This window comes from Apteryx mantelli, chromosome 2 (assembly GCF_036417845.1).
Source record: "Apteryx mantelli isolate bAptMan1 chromosome 2, bAptMan1.hap1, whole genome shotgun sequence".
NCBI classification, from domain to species: domain Eukaryota; kingdom Metazoa; phylum Chordata; class Aves; order Apterygiformes; family Apterygidae; genus Apteryx; species Apteryx mantelli.
Window position 1 is genome coordinate 75,482,124 of NC_089979.1, and position 21,051 is coordinate 75,503,174.

General features: G+C 41.2%; 1 long non-coding RNA gene across 7 annotated transcripts in view; it reads left to right on the forward strand.

Moving 5' to 3' along the window:
• The window catches only part of LOC106483320 (uncharacterized), a 294,920-nt gene that overhangs the window by 48,594 nt on the left and 225,275 nt on the right, over positions 1 to 21,051 (forward strand). Inside the window, exon 3 of one of the 7 annotated variants that reach the window (XR_010883356.1) lies at positions 5,936 to 5,992. The exons of the other annotated variants lie outside the window; for them this stretch is intronic. This is a non-coding gene — a long non-coding RNA (uncharacterized lncRNA). The remainder of the gene's footprint in view (positions 1 to 5,935; positions 5,993 to 21,051) is intronic. 7 annotated transcript variants of the gene reach the window in all.

Here is a 21,051-nt window from a genome sequence, read left to right on the forward strand (position 1 = left end):
GGGTATCAAAGACTCCTCCTTCCCCCTGCCCTTCCTCTGCAAAACAGCAGCTGGTGATGTGTTTGATTTTCCTTTCCAGGATGCTGAACCTCCATATGGAAGCTTCTTCTCCTGCCTTCCTGATCAGCACCTGCCTAGCAGATGTTAATGAACTCCCCAACTTCAGCTTGCCTCACTTCCCATCCACCTCATTCTGGTGTATGGGACTGTTGGCTGTTATGTTGTGATCCTTACTCTTTCTCAGATTAGTGTGTTTGAATCTGCAGTGCACGGGTGTGGGTTTTTTATTTTATTTTATTTTTATTCGAGGTAGCTGATATTTTTGTGTGGGAACTCTGCAGGTGAGTGGTCAGGACCCACAGGAGCAAAAACTTCATGTAACAAAACACAGAACAGTTGATGTACCTGTAGCTCCAGACAATTGTGTATGTTAATGAACCAGAGGCCCTTATTTCAAACTGATGTAGACTTGAAAATGTCACCTGTAGGCAGCTGTGCAAGCAACATTTTCTCAAGGACACTTGTATTTTGAAAGTGTAGTAAAAATTTTTATAGTAGCAGAGATCCTCTGAATTTCTTTCAGCTTTCTCCCCCCAAAAAGGGCATAGGTATGGTGGTCTTGATCAAATTTAATCACACTCCTGGAATCGGCTTATGCATTTTAATAATTTCTATAATGTGAATATACTGGCAGGGAAGTAAGGCACTGTTCTGCTGAACACTTCTAGTCTGCAGAAATTACTGGTTGGTATGTTTTCTTTAATAGCAAATCAGTTTTCTGTTAACGAACTGAGTTTAAATAAAAGTCATGTTGCAGCACTAGCAAAGGAATAGGTGCTTTTTTTCTTCGTGGTGGTTGTTAGCTATAGCAAAACAGTATCACTTCTTACCTAATTTCAGTACTGTTGATCAGTTAGGGTAATCAGTAGAGGGGGGACATGAGTTTTTTAAAAATATATAATGAGAGAGGAAAAACGATGCAAACTCAGAATATCCTTATTGCATATTGAGTGCAATATGCAGCATAGTATTAAAGCAAATGTCTTAACTATTAGAGTTATGCCATTACTGTGAAGAAAGTAGTGGTGCTGGACTGTTCCTCTGCAAGCCATAGTGCTATCAGTGCATTTTCAGAGTGGTAGGTATTCACAACTAATTCATCCACTTAGATCTCCATGTGTTAGTTAAATTCTAAAATAAAACACTATGTTAAGTTATACCTAAGATAATTTATCTTAAAATAAATGCTAATTATTAAAAATAACTATGTGACTATCTTCTCTTCCATTTTGTCGTTTTAAGGGAATTCAGACTAGTTTAGGTTTAATACCACTATCTCATCTCTCCCCCACAAAAAAACCCAAAACCAAAGCTAGAGGAATGCACAAAAACTTAACTCTGCTTTGCAGTGACACCAAGCAGTAATTGATATCTAATGAATGCATTTCAGTATTCATGCTACTGTTTCCTACTCCTTTTACAATATTTATACAAGTCATTACATGTGTTTAGTTTCTGTAGCACAGTGAATGTTTTTTGATGCTTTACTGTATGTTAAATTCAAATACTGAAACAAGTGAATCTTTTTGATACGTTCTGGACTTCAGGAGCTACAAAAGGAATGCAGTCTAGCTGTGCGGCAATGTTAGCACAGTCTTTAAATTGGAAGTGTATTGCAAGGTGGAATTTTTGTTTATTAGTCAAGGGGACTTCCTCAGTAAGTTGTTGATTGTATATCTTGAATAAGACATTATGGGAGTAAAAATGAGGAGAATTAACAGTTAAGCATCACTTTTTGCTGTGTTTCTCTTCAGGGAAGGTATAATGTCACCCCTACCTCGATTTGTGGCAGTGGCTTGGGTGATGACATCAAACCTGGGAATGGCAGGCAACTAAAGCAGTTTTAGATGCTGCTAGCTGCAGCTGGCTGTTACACCACTCCGCCAGGAGTTACTGCACAGTGCCCAGAGCTTGTGAATGCATCTGAGCTGCCTCAGTGCAAAGTCCAATGTGTTTAGCCTAAACAGCTGGTGGTGGTGGTGAAGCTCAGATGCAGCTGCTCTGCTACCTTGGCTTGCCAGTGTGGCAAACTGTTACGGACAAGAAGGGAAGAGGAGGGTGGGAGGGACAGTAAAGCCGTAAACCGCTGCAGCTGGTTGCTAAGTGAGTGCGTGCCAAAAGCTCTTCAGTTTAAAAACGCAGACCACTACATTGAGAGATGCGCCTACTATGTGATAGTTGATCTACCTTGCATGCTGCGAATTTCCCTCATTGAAACACCTCTTGCTCTACCTTGATCGGCAGAAGCTCGACTCCCCTTTGTGGAGTGCTTCACAGGACCAAAGCTGGAGGCCTGAAGTAAAGGATGTGCTTCGTGCTGGCTCTCCTGCCCTTGGTTCCTGTGCTACCGAACAAAGAGCGTGGCCGGGCAAGACTGACCATTAATGGCTGTAATTAGAGAGGGGGCTCCTGAAAGCAGCCACTGCAGTTTCTTTTGAAAGCAGGTCTGTAAACACTCCTCAACCCTCTCAAAACAAATGTGTGCGGTCATAAATTATAAGACAGTTATGTTAGAGGGAGAAAGAACAGTTTTGTGGTTAAGGCATTGGGCTGGTGTCAGGAGATCTGGTTTCACTGCTACAAACTTCCTGTTTGTCTCTGTCTCCTGTGCTTCTGTTTGCCATTATTGAGCAGAGATGATCTTGCTTCTCCTGCTCTGTGTCTGTTTTGGCAGCTCTGCAGGGCAGGGACCCTTTGCTGCTCCATCTGTAGGACAGCAGGGCTGTTGTGGTCAGTCAGTATTGTATTCCCATCTGACATAGTGGGGCGAGAGCATTGGGTTGAACCTGGTGAGGAGAGCTTTAAAATAGGAACAAAAGGTGCAGAGGGAGATTGCAGCCTGTAGTTTAGTGAGGAAATGGTGGCTGGGAGTTGAAAGCAAAGGGTGCAGGGTGACAGGAGCAAGAGAGACCTCAGGAACGAACGCACAAGGCAAAAGGAGGGCTCACCTCAAGAGCAGGTACACAATGCATGCAGCCTGGGAAATGAGCAGGAGGAACTAGAGCTGTGTGTGCGGTAACAGAGCTATGACTCTGGAATAACTGAGACATGGTGGGACAGCCTGCACGATAGGAGTGCTGCGATGGACAGATAGGCACTCTTCAGGAAAGACAGGAAGGGAAAACTAGTGTGGCAGTTTCCCTCTAAGTGAGGGAGTAGCTTGAATGCAGGGAGCTCTTCTGTGGGACAGATGGCAGGCAGGCTGAGAGCTTGTGGGTCATGATCAGAAGATAGGTCAATAAGGGTGACATTGTGGTGGGAGTTTGTTACAGATCATCTGATTGTGATGAGGAAGCAGACAAAATCTTTAAACAACTTGAGGAAGTCTGTGTGTCACAGACTGTGGTTCTTATGGGTAACTTGAACCTCCCTGACATCTGCTGAAAGGGTGGGGTGGTGGGATGCAAGTTAGCTAGGAGACTTCTGGAGGGTGTCAGGAATAACTTCTTGATACAGGCACTGGATGGGGCCAACCAGGGGTGGCACACATCTGCATCTGCTATTCACTAGTAAGGCAGAAGTGGTTGTGAATGAGAGAATCAGTAACAGCCTTGGCTGTGGGGACCTTGAAATAGCAGAGCTCAAGATCCTGAGGGGAGTGAGAAAGGCAAGTAGGAGGGTAACAGACCTTGGACTTCAGGCAAGCAGACTTTAGCTTATTCAGGAAACTGGTAGGTGGGTCCTGAGGGAAGCAGTTCTGAAGGGCAAAAGAGCTTAGGAAAGCTGGCAGGCCCTGAGGGAGAATCTTCCATGTGCAAAACAGCCCATTCCCATACTTAAGAAAACAAGTACATTTATCAGGAGACCAGGTTGGCCAAGCAGGGAACTCATGACAGAGCTCTAATGCAAAAAGGCAGTGTACAGGAAACAGAAGCGGGGACAGGCTGTAAAGGAGGAGTTTGGAAACACTATCATGGAGACCAGGGAAGAGTCCTGATGACTGGAGAAAGGCATATTTTGCACCCATCTTCAGAAAAGGCCAAAAAGGCAATCCAGGGAACTTCAAGCTGATCTGCCTTGCTTCATTCTGTGGTAAGATCGTGCAGGGTGCCCTCTTGAAATGTGCGTATGGGCACATGAAGGAGGATAGCAACAGTTGGCATGGACTGACCAAGGGTGAATCATGTCTGACCAACCTGCCTTCTGTGATGAAATGACTGGATTTGTGGACAAAGGGATGGATGACAATGGATGTCATTTACCTCACCTTTACCACAGCTTCAACACTGTCTCCCATGATATTCATGTATCCAGGTTAGGACAGAGTGGATAGGTGGAGAGCTAGATGGGGTGGTTGATCAGGCTCAGGGGCTTATGGTTAATGGCGCATATTCTGCCTGGGGGCCAGTAACACAAGGAGTACCACAGTGGTCTACCCTGGGACCTGTCCTGTTTAATACCTTTATCAATGACCTGGACTAGCTGATGGAGGGTTCCCCCTGCTCTTCCCCATGCAAGAAAGACATCAGTAACTTAGAGCAAGTTCAGCACAGGGCCACCAAAACAGATGAGAGCTGGAGCACTTGCTCTGTGAGGAGAGGCTGAGGGACCAGGACTTGTTCATCCTGTAGATGGGATGGCTTCGGGGGACCTCACAGCAGCCCTCCAGTGCCTATAGGGAGGTCATAAAGGAGATGGAGCCAGGCTCTTCAGCATTGCATGTTGGGAAGATGAGAGGCAACAGGCATAGAATAGAAACTATTTCCCCATGAGGACAGCCAAGCAGTGGAACAGGAGCCTGGGTAGACCGCAGTCTCCATCTTTGGAGGTTTTAAAGACTGGATTGGATAAAGCTCTGAGCAACTTGGTCTGATCCCATAGTTGACCCTGCTTTGGGCAGGAGGTGGGACTAGAGGCCACAGAGGTCCCTTCCAGCCTGATCTGCTTTGTGTAATGCATGTAACTGGGAGGGTTGCCTGCAACCATTTAGCTCTCTCTTTATTTTATAAGTGTATGTGTTGTAGCTCTGTATGTAGGGAATAAATGGCTTTGGCCCCTAGTATGGAAGGAAGCTAATTTTATGGCACATGTCATAAGCCATGTTTGGCCTTCCCTTAGAGAAGCTGTGTCATAATGTGTGAAATTAAGCATAACTGGAGTAATCTTTCTTTAGAGGGATGTATGCCTATGTCATTGAGTGTTATGGTCAGTTCAGTGGGTAGCTCGCTCTTGTAGTCACCACTGATTCCAAAATTCATTATGGTGCTAAGGTGGGCTCAGTATGGGGCCTGTCCAGTTGTGTTTATGACCATTGGTCAATAAAAAAATCACTTTTATTGTAGCAGCAAGTAAGTGTGTCCAAGTTATCTCATCTTGTCCGACATGGTCGGTTCCTGTGTGAGGAGTAGAGCTCTGCCTTCCTAATCTTTCCTTTGAGTTTCACCTGTGTGATGCTATAATCTTCTCATTTCTTGTCCTAAACTTCACTGAGCTGTTCCCGTGTTGTTGAGCAGCTTCTGACTCTTGCTGTAAAAGAGTGCGTTTCAGCGATGAATGAAATTTGTACTGGTAGTTTGTAAAAATGCTTTGGGAAGCTTCCCAGTGAGAGGCTCTGTATCACAATGTGAGACACTGATGTGTGAATCACCGCTCTGCCTTCTTTTGCCAAGATTGCTGTGCTGAGACTGCGGGGCTTAAATTCCAAATTGTTCTGTTTTTCTCAATGGGCTTGTGAAGAACTGCTGCTCTTTGTTGCATGAGTAACTGTGAAGGATTTTCTAAGTTGCACATCTCTTTGACTATAGCTATGGGTGTTGTAATTTTATTTTAGAATCTTTTTAAAAAGAGATATATACATATATATATATTTAAATCTTAACTGTAAGGCCTTTTGTATGCTAGTGTGATAATGAGCTCTTGCTCTCCCTCTCCCCAGGAGGAGGATGGAGGAGGAAGACTGGAGTCATGTCTCCCTCAGGATTACAGCATTTCTGTATGTATGCAGTCTGCAACAAGAAATAATTTAATTGGAATTGTTTTTCTTGTGCCCCCTTTCTCCACAAGCTGATTTTTTTTATTTTGAATGCTGTTCAGCTGTCTGTAATGTTACTCCTGATGGTGTTTCCTGATAAATTTGAAAGCATTGTAACTGTTGAAGTATTTTTTAGATGTTTCTTTCCCCACATGTGTGATTATAGTCTTGGGAATTTTCTTCCAATGTTCTTCCAATCTCTTTAACATTTGTTTTACTCTTAAAAATTCATAACGGATGTATTTCCTGGTTTTAAACTTTGTAATGAGGAAGAAAGGAACCACAGTTTTCCTGTCTTGGTGATAGCCTGAAGCAGGATGTGTGGCATACAACAGACTTTCACCAGAAAGAGGAAATTAACTGGCTACAAAATAGAGAAAGTTCACCAGAAGTCACTGCTCTTCATTTATTTTTAAGTAAAGCTTTGAGTCTCTAGGCAAAAAGGGCAAATTATATAATAAGTAGAGGCTTCCTGCATATTAATGTTCAGTGTTTACAGATATGTGTTGATTGTAACTGTGTTGAGATTACACAGCCTCATACCTGATTAGGTTTCACCAAGTATTTTGAGAAACAATTTCTGAATCAGAAAAGCCAGATTGTATTCAGGTCAAAACTGTAAGGAATAAGAGAAGTTGGTGAAAGTTAGCTGTTTTATCTTGTAATACGCAGGTTTGCTTGCTTCCTCTTGATGTGCAATTCTAGATGGTTTTAGAGAACCTGCATGGGATCATCTTAGTGAAGAAGTAGTATCTGCCTTTCAAACTCTCATGGCTAGAAACAGAGTAAAACAAGGATGGTGTTAGCATACTATGGGATGAAGCGTTGTCGTTGGACTCTTATCTTTTTTTTTTTTTTTTTTAATGGTATTTTAATGCTGATAAATGAAGTACAGATGCATGATGTACTGATGTTTCCAAGGCCAGATTCTGCTGCTTTTCCAAACAGCAGGTAGTGGGCATATACTTTATTCTGATGTGTCCTGTCAGCTTTTTGGACCTTTTTTTTTGTGGTTACTTTTATATACCCTGGCAAACCGAGATTAAGCAATTTACCTTCCTTGAGACACATGTCACGCTTGAAGCTGTATTCAGCAAGAAAAAGAACCTTCAGAATGTTTTCCTGAAGTAAATATAGACTCACAGAGGTGGAAAAAAAAATTTTGTGAGAAGCATTATTATTAGTGAGGCTTGAAATATTCTTTACTTCGAAGAATTCTTAGACTGGTGGAGGGGTAAAGGGGTAACCTTTAAAATAACCCACTCTGGAAAAAAAATTTTTTCTTGTAAAGTTAAAGTGGCAAACTAATTGTAAGTTCACTTGCAACATCTCTTTTCCATAGTTTGCAACATATTGAAATCTGTATGGATAAACATGAAATCTACCTCAGATGTTATTTTTTGTCTGAGAATGCAGTAGGAAAGGAATGAGACTTCCCTGCAGGGAAAAGAATGAACTCGAAGTTTAACATGGTGTTGAATTTAGTGTAGCATTTCAATGTAGCAGTGCTTATACATACATACATACATACATGTATATATGTGTGTGTGTGTGTGTGTATATATATATATATATACACACACACACACACACACTCTTTTTTTATATATATATATATTTAGTCAGTAGCACAGAATTTATCCATGGGATGCTACAGGTAGAGATAATTAACTTAGCTTGAGGACACTTTTTTCCTCTTGCACTATATATATATATGTATGTATATATATATATTTTTTTGATAGACTACATATGCTAGGAAGAGCTCTTCAAAACTAGAAGACTCATATTTAAAAAAATTGTTTTGTCCATTTCCTGCTGCATTTTTTTTTCCCTTCTCATTCAAATCTGATTTAGAGTATGTCCTATGTGAGGCCTTCATCCCTTCCTGCAGCCTTTTGTGCCTTAATTCCTTACTTATAAAATGATACTAATAGCTTTGCTCCAATTCCCCTTCCTTCTTTGGAATCTTTTTTCCTTATTTTTGCTGCACTGTCTATTTCTATCTAGAAGACCCAGTGCTGACCCCCAGATTAGAATTTGCATTGATTGCTACCTGAGAATGCTGCAGATGCCATCCTGATGGGTTCTGCTTAAATGATGATTGAATACTGATTTCAGCATATGGATTATTTTCTGAAAGTGGTGCAATTCTATCAGAGGTATGTGAATGGAGGGGTTTGCAGTGAGAATTGCTCAGGAAACGATTACCGGTTCTGTTTAGCAAGTCTGTCCATGTTTTTCGCAGTTCAACTGTAAATCAGGGACTGGGTGATACTTCATGGCAATAGAGATTTCTGTATGTAGTAATATTTAGAATATTTGAACCATGCTTCTCTAGCTATTCTTTCCAGAAATTCTGATGACAATAAATTAATGGTATCTTTATATGTATATGATCTTGTCTGACAAAATTTTGTGAAGTTATTAGTAATAGCCAAAAAGGTCACTATATCAGTGAGATACAGTCTAAAAGAAATATATATATGAAGAATAAAAGATTTTGTAGAAATCTTACTCATGGTAAAGATGAAAATACTTTTAGTAATGTTTTTGTTCAAGTCCTTCCCCCCCCCCCCCCCCCCGCATTTATTATATATAAACAAAAGGAGATTGCATCTTTGGGTTAGTGTTCCTTGTATGTCATGTATCATCAAGCATACATGATGCCGTTCTGCCATCTCCTTGAGAAATTCTGAAGGGCAGCTGGGAACACCCTGAGGAAGCCAGCTGATGCTCTTATTGATTTATTTCCCAATATCTTCCTCCTTTAAAAGTGAAGCACATCAGATAAATGTGAGAGAGAATTCATTCGTGTAGCTGTATTGTTAGCTGAAAGAAACATTAGTAGACTAGAATTTCAACAAATCTCTCACCTACATAACTTGTCAAATCTTATAAATGAGATGCATTGGAAAAGCTGTAGCCAAATTCACATCCGAATGCTTTTGGTCTAGGGGTAGTAATTAATGTATACAATCTTCTCAATGTGAATTGTAGGCTGTTTTGATCATATTTTTGTAAAATTTTTGGTCATTATAGTAAAATTATGCGATCAAAATGATTGTAGCTATGTTCTTACTACTTGATGTAACAGGACTTGTTAATGAAAAAACTGAACTGTAAAAGAAGGGCTATATAGGTATCTGTGTATCTATATAGTTGTGAGAACAGGATGCTTCAGTTCATTGGTTTTTAACTTTTGCTGGCTTAATGGCAACAGTAGAGCAAGTAACACTGTGAGGAGTATCACACTAATGCATGACTTCAGCTTTAACTTTTTAGTTTTCTGTGGCCCACGTGGATTGGCTGTCACAGTAGTTGGCTGTGAAGGGGATGTAAAGCTGCTAGGTTGCCATTTTTACATTTAGCCCAGATGTACAGTGAAGAAGTACTTATCCCAAGGGCTTTGTTTCCTTCTCGCAGGTTAGTTTCTATATTTTGCATTTAACAATCACTGGATTAAAATCCATAAGCAGTTTGAGAGTGGAATCCAAGTGGTCTTCCCCCAGGGAGTGTCCTGGCCTGATAATCAGTGTTTTTCTTTGGCCCAGTTAATCCTGAATACTATTCTGTAAAATGACACAATATCAGAAAGTTCTGTTGTAGCATAGTTTTGTGCATAGGACGTCCCCCTGGGAGGGGAGAGGTGTGGGGTTGAGCCTCATGTGGCCTCTGTGAACTGTAGGAGCCCCACAGCACACATTTACCTTTTCTCTCTGTAAGTGGGTTTTTTTGCTTGGGGTCGTCTTAAGGGAAAATGATTGCAGGTGTTTGCTCCGAAGCTGCAGGTGTGGGTCAGCAGCATATGGTGCGCAGCTCTGCAGCCTGCCACTGATGGGGAGCTTCCCTGTTCCCCCTTCCCACTCCTGGGCACGTGCTGCTGATGTTCCCCTCCGGCTGGCCTCTGGCGTTCCTCAGGCCCTCCTTGGGCTGCCTGACGGTGTTACGCTGGCAGGAAGGGAGTCCAGGAGAAACAGCTCAATATTTTTCTGCCGCTTTAGTGAGTGAGTGTCTGGTGGAGCAGCCTGATGGTTTCTCAGTGGCTGTGTTGGGGAGGGGATGGACCTGCAGTAGGGAGCTGGGGGAGGAGAAAGGTGAGGGAGGAGCGGAGGAAGGGGGCTGGGGGAGAGGTTGGGAGAGAGAGGAGGAAAAAAGGGAAGGGACCTTTCTCCTCGCAGTGGCAGGGAACATTACAGCCCTTCAGCGCTCTGTTTTCTCAGTGCCGGCTAGGTGTGCTCAGTGCAGAGCTGCAGGGAAGAGGCCCCGCGGGACACAGAAATTCAGGGATCCTGCTGAGGGCTTGGTGCAAGGCAGGAGCCGAGTTCCTCTGCCTCACCTGTGTGAGTGTTTTCTCCTGGGCCTGTGTTGAGTGGAAGGTAAATGGGGGAAAGTACAAGCACCCATGGGTTTCCAGGCACAGGAGATGGGGGTCCTGGAATTTACACCCTTGGATTTTGGCTTCAAAACTCTGCCTTATATTTTGGATGCATGTGTCCATTTGGGGATTTCTTGAGTGTCTTGGCTTGAGAGACTTATTCAAAGTAGTTGAGGAAACCTGTGGTGGAGCAGAGAATTTGCATATAGTGTGTTTTGTTTTTGAGTCCCATGGTCAATCATCTAGCAACTAAACCTTCCTTCCTTTTGAAATGTTTTTCTTTGATAAAAGCATGAATTCACCTCAGCGGAGATACTGGGCAGACACAATGGTTGTCTGTAATAGGGAATGGCAGTGACATGAGGAAGCATGACTGAAAGGGGTGCAAGTACGCAAGTGGTCAGGGTGAAAACTGGCATGTATCATACTATCTCTGTCTTACAGCAAGAGTCTGCAACAGTAAGTGACTGTTTTGATGAGGATCCCCTAATTTGACTTTTTTTTCCCTGAGGCAGCTTATAATTTCTGAATAGCAAGAATTTACAATTTTTTTTTCTGCCTTCACTGCAGACTGCCAACATTCCCCATTAATTTTTTTTTTTGGTGGGATATAATATAGTCTGCATTCTGCTTCCCATTCCATAGGCAGGTATCTTTGAGACTTGAAGTAAATATAGAGGGAAGAAAGCAGCATGTACAATCCAACCAAATAATACTGTTCTTTCTTCACAGTGTTAAGGAAAAGCAATCAAATCTTGCAACCTTCAGGTTTCTTTGCAACTGTTACACAAAGACCTGGTTACTCAAAAGGTTTTTTTTCTTTTTTTTCTTTTCTTCCCCCTCCCAGAGTTTAGTAGCTCTGTAGGGCTCTTTGGCTCTCTGTCAATACAGCAGCTTGTAGACACAAATGGTGTCAGGCTTTAGAGGTGCCAGGTTGCAGGAGACACAGTAGCGTTAATGTAACACAGTTGTAAACATCAATAGGGCTTTATCTATGTCTATTTTAATGATTTCTGCTGAGTATGGCCTGCTCTAGAATTGCAGCTTAGGTCCTCTGTGCGAGTCTGACACCACAGGGCTCAGCTGAAGCAAATGTCCTCTTAGAACTGCATGAGTTTTGTAGAGCCTAAAATACCAGCAGAATGAGTATGTAAATAACAGAGAAAGCAATCAAAAAGGTGGTGAAAGATGCCACCTAGGAAAAAAGCATATTAAAAGGAGGGGTGGGAGGAAGAAAAGGAAATAGATTGGCTCCTGAATAAATGAGTGGATGCTCTAGTTCGATGTGTTTCTTCCTTTTCTTCTCCCACTGCAGTGCATCTGCTATCTTTCGAGATTAACCTTCAGTGCCAGTTGAGTGTGTTACCCCTCTGCTTCCCCAAGTCCTGCTCCTTGCCTGGCTCCCCCTGTTGCTCTCCCAGGGGCCTCTCCACTGAGTTCAGTGGCTGGCAGCTGAGTGAAATGTAGTGCAACTCGGAGCACTGAAGTGCTGTATCAGCATACAGGAGGTTATGATTTTTAGCAAATTTCTCTCTTGCTTGGAGAGAGGAATTAGTGAGCTCCCAAATTCACTGGATTAATGGGAAATCTGTGCCCACGGAATGTATTTATTTCCCCGTGTTGCTGGCTGTACTCTTGACAGGTGCTGAGAGCAGATTTATAGAAACAGCAAATATTTACTAGAATCATTGGAATACCTGAGGATTATTTAAATGCGACTGTTTATCATCTCTTATTTTAGTTCTAGTTCAGTAATTTGAATGCATAGGCTTGAGTCTTTGGAAATTTTTAATCTACTTCTCATGTGGATTTTATGCAAGTTTTATGACTAACTCCTGCTAACGTTGGACAGCAATTAAAGGTTTGCTATATACACTTTGAGAGTGTATAGAGTGTAACTTTTTTCATATTTTTTAGCTACGGTGAAGTAATGTTGCAGGGAGAGCAAAATGGGACCACAAATAGCCACTGCTCATCACAGTAGAAAAACTTGAGTCATGTTCAGTTAACTCTAATCCTGAAGAAATTTCTAAAGAAAAATTGCTATGCTAGTTCTGTCCATATTTCTGCAGGACTTCTTTCTGCAAAACTTTTGTTTTTAAATTTCTATATGTAGACAAAGTGTGCATCACTCTCTCTTAGAGGAGGTGCAGGAGGATGAAAAACTAAAAAGTAAACGCTTGGGACAAATAGCTCATTTTGGATGTCCAAATCATTAATTGTAGAAGGAAAAAATAATAAAAGCAAACCATTAACCTTCCGTCAAGTTTTCAGTGGAACGCATGGAAATCAATGTCAGCTTTGCAGTGCATTTGGGAGATTAACAAATCTATGCTCTGATGCATCAAGCCTGGATGAGAGGTCTGGAGTTGGGGGCCTGTATGGAGAAGTCGGCTCTAACGCCACCTCTATGGTTACGCTCATCTGTTGGCCAGCCTTGCCACCTATCTTGACTGTGACTACTTAGGGAAATAAGTGGTTTCCTGGGTAACAAGGTCCAAAATTGCTAAAACCAATTTCTTTCAACTTGCTAGTGGCACTCAGTAGACAACCAAGGCAGATTAACACATATGTGGGGCTATTAGGGCAGCTGATGCTGAGTCCTGATGTTTCTTAATATAAGAAGAGCTGGTGGTACAGCCCCTCGTCTTTCCTGCAGCCTGGGCAAGACTGGAGACTATCAGAATCAGGTAGCCGAATTTCATTTAGTAAAAATAAAAAATTCTGGTTAACTGATAGGAAATACGGCAAAGAAACGTCAAACTTGTTTCTTCTGACTTATGCATTCCCCACTCCCCCCGCCCCAGGCTAAGCGAAGCTTTCTGCTGAATGAGACGTTGTGTTGTGAAGCTGTGCTGTGCCTCAGTGATGTAGTGGCCATTACTGTGTTTTTCCAGGCCTTGGCAAGGAGGCTGAGTTAATTTTGCCTCTTTACAGGCCTTGATGCTGCTGTCGGCTCCTGCTGTTCAGTATCGCATTAATGCACTCTGTCTGGGGATACTTAGACATCCACAGAAACTGGTGCTAATGAAAAATGGGCTGGTTATTTACATGTGTATGTTTTGTTTGAACTGCCTACTTTGAGTGCTATTCAAGGTAGATTTTTAAATCCTTCATGCTTTTCTCTGCCTCTCTTAATATAAATTGATTTCTGTGTTCAAGAGTCTATTTCTTAATGTTTTACCCTTCAGATGGCATATATTAGCTGGAGGTAGCACGGTTTCAGTGCAGACACCTTGTTCCTGAATTTACTTTTTCCTCTTAGGCTTGGAGACAGCCTAAATTTGTTGACCTTCATGGCATGTGGCAAAGCACATTTCCGAGAGGGTGGGGAATGTGTCTGAGGTTTTGGGTGTCTGGAAGTGCCAGTCACATTGATTCAGTTGATGCATGGATGTGGTTTTGCAGTAATTTTCTATACATGCACCTTGGCAGGCACATTCTCATACCCTGAAGTAATAAAGTTCTGCAAATGAATATATCCTTCAAAATGTTTTTGATTAACTGATTAGCAAATAGTTTATTGTTCTAGGGAAATTTGAGTATATTGAATCCAAGTCAAAATTCCTAAAATGAGATAAGATTTAACTAGAGATCACAGATCTGGAAAGTTGAATTAAGCTTGTAGGAAAACTGGACCTAAATTTCTGTTTTGCACACAGTTAAAAGCATTAAAATGCATTAGCAGGGAAATGAGATGTATTTTCATGTTTTGAACCTGGATATTGTATTTCTCTTGTTTCATTGGGTCTTCTTAAAGCTGACCTCCAGCTTCCACTTCAATGCTTAAAAAGTTTAAGTAGTCATACCTGGTGAATATGCAAATATATCTCTTTATTTTGGGGCCCACTGATCTGATCAGTTTAGGACTGGCAGAAGTACTTGGTTGTGGGGAAAGAGGATATTCCATGATGACTTCCACCCGCTACCAGTCAGACTTGCATCATGCTGTCTGTATTGGGTATCTTTGGATAAGGATTACAGGAGTGATTTGGTTAGTAACAAGCAACTGCACCTAGTCCAAATTCTCAAATTATTCAAATTCAATGAGTCTTGTATTTGTTCTGTATTTATATATTTTTGCTTAACACCATTAGACACTTTAAAAAACAAAACAAAAACAAAAAAAAACAAAAAAAACCCCTCTATCTTGTAATCATCTAACTGCTGTCTTTAGTCTCACTGGATGTGCCTAGAAAAATATTGCTTGATAAAGCAAATTTTTTCCAAAGGAATGTATTTCTGTGCATGGATGGGTGGATAGGTGGGAGATGAAATGAGTGTGCTGCTAAAGCTGAGTTTTCTAACAAAATAGTAGTTTTGTTTATGAATAGAATGAGATGCGGAGATAAATTTTATGAGAGCACTGCAACTATAATCAAATGCAGAGGATAGCAGAAGAAGCTATTGCTCCGAGGAGACTACTGGTACATTTTTGTTTCTCTTGTTTTATAGTACTCTGTGAAGAATAAAGGTTATGATTTGTGTTTATGGAAAAAATCTTTGTAGAATGACTTTCGCTGGGCCCCATATTCGACAGGAAGTGTGTGGGAGAAGATGCAACGGATTGTTTTGTTTGGAGGAGTAGCCAGAGCCCGCTGGGAATATCAGACGTACACCGGCAGTCAGAGCGGCGCGAGCCTGCAACCTGCTGAGCTTTTCAGGTTGACTGCCTCAGCCTGGCTTGTTTGTGTGCTAGCATAAATTGTTAGGCAGTGCTCGCCTTTGATCTTGCCTCTCCGTTTCTAAAATAGTCCATCTATATCACTTATAGTATTTCAGTTTGGTTGACTGCTTAGAGCAGTGTAACACACTTCAGTCCGGTGTGAGTCTCCTCTCTCTCCCCTCCCCTTTGTCTGTATTTAATGAAAGCAAAATAAATCTAGAGTAATTTGCTTCAGTTGAACTAGCAGGCTATATAGCTGTACAATAAGTTATTCTGGGCTTATATGTATGTCTGCATAAGCAACCTCCTTCCCCCCAAAACAACCCAGCTGAAAAACTCCAAGCCCTCCTCAAACCTTCCCCATGTAAGAACAGCTGTGAGATCCCTGGTGTGACACCAGAGGCATCTCTGTGGGATAACCTGTTCAACAGCTGATATGGAAAGGGGGCGAGGTGGTTCCTCCTGTCCGTGTTGTGCTCCTGCTGTGGTCCATCTCCAGCGCTTCGGAGCAAAATAAAATTCCAGAAGTCATGTCTGTGTGCGTGGCAAACTCATTTTTGGTGTCTGTGCAGAGTTTCACTCAGTTGGACTTCTGTCCATTTTTTTTATAGTTTCAAAACTTCTTACCCTTGAGACATTGTCATCTTCACTAATTAATCTTTTCATTCTTTGTAGAGTCTAGACTTCCTCTTAACGTCCTGGTTAAAGTGTTTATTCATCCAAGCAAGTCTGCAGTCTTTCCTTACCACTTCTTTCCCCTCTTGCTTGGAATGCAAGTTCTGAATAATGTGTGTATTTTTCACTTGCGGTATATCTGTGTTTTGAACTCAAGTGTTTGAGCACAACTTCACTAATTGGTTTCTCAAAAGTTGCCCTTCTAAGGTCCAAAAACCCCTGTTACATTTACTTTTGTCTGTTTGTTTTTTCTTTTCATTAACTCGTGACATATACAGCATTTTTTTACAGTCAGCTCTTCTATCCAGTCTTTACTTCTCACATAGTTCATGTCTAGAATAGATTCAGCTCATTTTCTGACTCATTTTCCTAAAAAATAATCACACCACTAATGGGAAAAACATCCCTGAAACTTTCAGGCAATATTTAACTAAAAAAAGGGTAAAAGAAGCTACATATTGCATTGTCCAAAAAAAAAAAAAAAAAAGATGGAAATGCAAACAACTTCATTGAACAATAATTACTTCTACATGGGATGATTTCTAACTCCTGTGTAACCACTGACCTTGCTGGTTGCAGCAGGACCAGGCTGATCCTGAAGCTCAGTGGCAGCAGCTTGCAGTAATATAAGAGGCTATAGGTGGGCCTGGACCTCTGTGTGTGTGATGCCTGGCCTTTTCATGGGTTATGGGTGTTTCAGAAACTGTGATTTCATCACTTGTTTGTGTTCAGAGTTGGTAGCTTGAGGGCTAGAAGAGTCCTGGGAAGGCATGGAAAGAAAAGAGGAGAAAGATGGTATGATAGAAGAGAGGTGGGCTGTAATATCATTTTGGTGCTTTCTTACTGAGTACCTCCCTTTTTCTCATATAGACAAAGTTTATCTATAGCTTAAAAGATAAATGTGTTAATACTCAGTTTATTCAGAAAAAGCCAGTATCCCGTATTTTATCTGAACAATTGTGAGGGTGAGCCTTAGCACCTGGAAACCAGTGGAAATAGGTTGCATTTGACCCACATCTCAGGCATAGTGGCTTGTTAGTAAAATTGTGATCATAAATTATGCCAACCTTTTCAGTGTCTGTTTTTAGTATCACTGTTTATACAGTTAAATCTGTGAGTGCACATTTCCTTGGTGAAGAGGTTTATCTGTGCAAAATATGCAGGTTTATATAAGCAAACAGCACAATGAAAACTATGCAAAATCAGTAAGAACAGTAATTGTGAGTGCACAGAGTTGGAAATGTAAAAAGGCTGAAGGTGGCTTAGAGACTTGGCCCACAACATGCATCAGAAATGTCTTTGTGTCGTCCCCCCCCCCCCCTTCCTTGGAGATGTAAATGCAAGTGTGGAAAACTTCCTCTTACTCCTTGCATTTCATTTCTTTCAGTTGCTGAAAGAAATCCAAGTTCTCATAGTTCACATAGAATGGATTCAGTCCGGGGAGATCCTTGCCCTCTTCTCGTTATTAATCTAGAAGACATTATGCTTGCAGCATATAGCTTTGCTGTGAAGAATATAGAGCAGCGGGGAGGGGGAGGAAGAGGCGTGCTTCCCTTCCCCCCCCCCCCCCCCATAAGCTTCCTTTTAAGCAGTGATTTCATGCTGATTTGAGCATGTGTAAAGTCAGGCCAGCCCAAACCGTTCTCATGGGCTGAGCAGCAAAACGTGGGAAGGCAAGGAGGTGCTGGCTGCTGCCCCAGCCCGGGCCGGCTCTGCGGCGGGATGCCTCCAATGAGCTGGGGCGTTCTCATGCAGCTCAGCCCCAGGCAGAGGGGGAGACCGCTGATCCCTGACCCTCCTCAGAGACTTGAATTGTAACGAGAGGCTTTGAGACTTACAAAATTTGAGTCACATGTTATTTAAATTAAAATAAATATTTTAGCATGTGTTTTTTCTCTAGGTCCATCTTGTATAAGATGTATTAAATGTCAGTGTTTAACTCAAGTACAAACATAGCTTTAATTAGAAAGGGTGTCTTTCCTTAAAACTGTACGGCATCTCTGACTTGTGTTTGTAACTCTGCTATTGGTGACTTTTCCTATTGGCCTGGTCTGAAGATTCCCAAACTCTGATCCCGTGGATCACTTCAGGTCTGGGGGGAGCTGGCACCTTATGTGGCAGCTGCTATTAGGCTTCTTTCCAGCGATCAAATCATGCAAAAAGAAGCTAAAAACGCACTGAACACTTTCGTATTGCTTTTTTTCTCCATGGAAGTGAGCGCTCTCTGTGCTGCAGCCCTGCTGCTGCTTTGCAAGTGGGAGGGAGAAGTCCCAAGGGTATCAGTGCTGCAGAGAACAGGTCCCTGGTAACTTTCTGGAGGAGTCCTTCCTTAGCCTTTTTTCCTATGTGTGATTTATTTTTTTTTTTTAATTATTTTTATTTTTTATGATGATTTGTGTGCACTCATGTTGGGTTTATTACCCCCCCCAACAAACAAACAAACAAAAAAAAGGCTGGTTATTGGTAGCCAGGTAACTTCTGGTGCAGAAATCAGAATTTCTGGTGATCAAAATAAATGGAATGTTCCATATCGTCTCTTTTAGACCCTGAGTAGGGATAGAGAAAACAGATGGACAGTTTACTGCTTTGAGTGTGACAGATTTCCGCCCCCTCCCTCCCCCCCACCCCGTATCACAATGTTAAGTACTCCGGAAGACTTGTTCCAGACAACTGCTCTTTCAAGGTTTCTTTTGGAAATCCCAAAGACATACCACTAATTTATATAAAAATTTTTTTTGAGCTGCACATTTCATCCCTATTACTTTTGTTGGTGTTTTATGCACTTTTCTTATTACTTTGTTGGTCTCTAAGCCTGCAGTTTGCTTTCTTGTGATCTGAAAGGTTAATTCTTTCCCTGTGACTTAGGAAAAGAGAAAACTTTCTCAAATTGTGAGAATACTTATTTTCATCATATCAACAAGGATGTTGGATGAAACAAATGCGTGGTTTTTGTTTTTGTTTTTTGTGTGTCTTTTTTGTTTTTAAATATAGCAGCTGGTTCCAGCCTCCAGGTTTGTTGAAGCGTTTTCAGTCTCATCCGTTTACAAGAGACTGGGAGCAAGGCTATATAGGTTGCTTATTTAAGAGGTTGATGTACTTTCTATGGAGCATGCAGAAATGGATCTCACTGAAAGGAATACGTTCATGTTGTCGGTTATTAGTTTTAATAGGCAGAGCTTGCACCAGGCTCCTTTGAAAAAGTGCTTCATTTTGAAAGTCCCTTTGATCTTCTGCAAATAAAAATACCAAATGTTTGACCATAACCAGATTGCTTCTATAAATGGCAGTTTTGTTGTTTTAGATTTATTTTATTTATTTTAGATAAATTTGAAACAAATATCTTGATAAAAGAAAATTTTTAGGAGAGGAGGTTTACTTTTATGTTCCAGTTACTGATAAGGGAAGGAATGCTTTTGAATAGCCAGAACCTCACATAAGGAGTTTCTTGTTCTTGGTGTGTATAAGAGAACTTTTTCCCACCCCATGTAGCTGGTGTCCAGCACCATATAAGTCAGTAGCAGGAGAAAGAAGCTTCAGTTTGAAAGACAACCATCATCAAATATATTTATTGTGATGATGTGCAGCATTCAGCTGATGTATTGCTTTTCAGAGGATACATAGTGAGTGAGAATGATTATTTTCACTTGAACTGTTTGCATGGTGGAGGAAAGATGAGGCAGCAGCAAAGTGGGCCAGGTTAGACCTCCCCCTGCCCCGTGCTTTGTACAAAACTTCAAAAATTTGAGATTTTGTTGTGAGAAGCAGACATCTGTAGCCCCTTGTTTCCTTGCTGTGTGCATGTTTTATGCTTCCTGGTTTTAATAAAACTGGGCTTTCAGTTGGGTATTTTGCTTTAATTCTCAGCATTTAACGTGTATTGAGGAGAGGGAGAAACTGTGAGCAGCACTGACTTAAAGCGAGAGCCCTCTCCGATTTCCCGAGAACAGCAGCGGTAGGCCACGTAGGGGGGGAAAAGGCATAGGAGTAGTGCTTTGCTAGTATCATATCTCCTCACAAAATGAGGTCCTGTATGTTACAATGACCTGCATATACAAAAATATATTAATTCCTTAAAAACAAATATCATGAAAAGTAGCTTTATTTGAAGATATGCTAATACTTAGATTTTGCCTTAAAATGTATAAGCCTTATTAATTTCTTTAATAGTCCCTGAATACTGTTAAACGTGTGAATAAGTTCTATCAACTGGCCTGTCTTAGCTCTTTGCCTCATACCCTGCTGCAAACCTAATTGTACCCCGTAGAGAATGGTTCCTCTAGGTGACATTTTGAGCTTAGCATGCATGACAGCTCCTCAGTGACTTCTTCTCCAAAGTTTCTAAGAATCTTGTTTCTTCTGTACCTTAAGAGACTATATGAATACTTCTGCGATTCTTTTGGGCTGCCATTGTACCTTCTCATACTATACATGGATCTGCTGTGGCCTCTCACAAGGAACAGACCTTTGCTGCTTTTAAATGTTCAAAAGGCTTAACTGCTTGTGAAGATGAAGATCTAGTCATAAGGTTTGAGCAAAACAGAGCAGGTAACTGAGCTTTGTCAACAGGGCTGCTTTGCTTGTGACCTCTGGAGGGATAGGAGTAGTGTATGTTTATTGGTAGTAGTATGTTTAAAAAAAAAAAAAAAATTCTAGGATGCAGTGCTCCAGTAAATAAATGCAGATCAAAGGATTTCTTACTCTCAAGAGAATGCTACCTGAATTCAGAAGCTGTGAGAAAAGGACAGTGTTTTTAGAAGGCCTCAATCTACAGTGCTTCTTCTCAGGAGTTGTCCTTTCTGTTTCTGAAAAGTTCTTGATCATTTATACAATGTCATTTTCTCCATAATCTTTCCCTTTTTTTTTTTTTTTTTTTTTTTTTTTTTTTTTTTTTTTTACACTGTTGACAGCTTGTGAGCTGTGGAGGAGCAGTATAGGTGGACCATTTGATTCTGTGTATGAATCTTTCTGCTGTGGGTGTGTGTGTTGTTGTTGTGGGGGTGGATAGTGGGAGAAACCCCATTTGCAACTTTTGTGTGACTTTAAATAAAAGAAAAAGCTGCCAATGTGAGATGATCATGTGTCCATATGTGCAGATCAGTATTATTTCCTGTTTTTCTTTTACGAGAATGTTTGACAACATGAGCATTATTTTGGTATCTGCACCTACAATTAAAAATTGTAATTAATATAATAAACTCTTGCTATTTTGATATCTCATAATAGTGTTCTTTTGACTATTCTTCTGGTAACTTCCCTACTTGTGGGATGATTAATATAACTATTTGCAAAATGACTATAAGA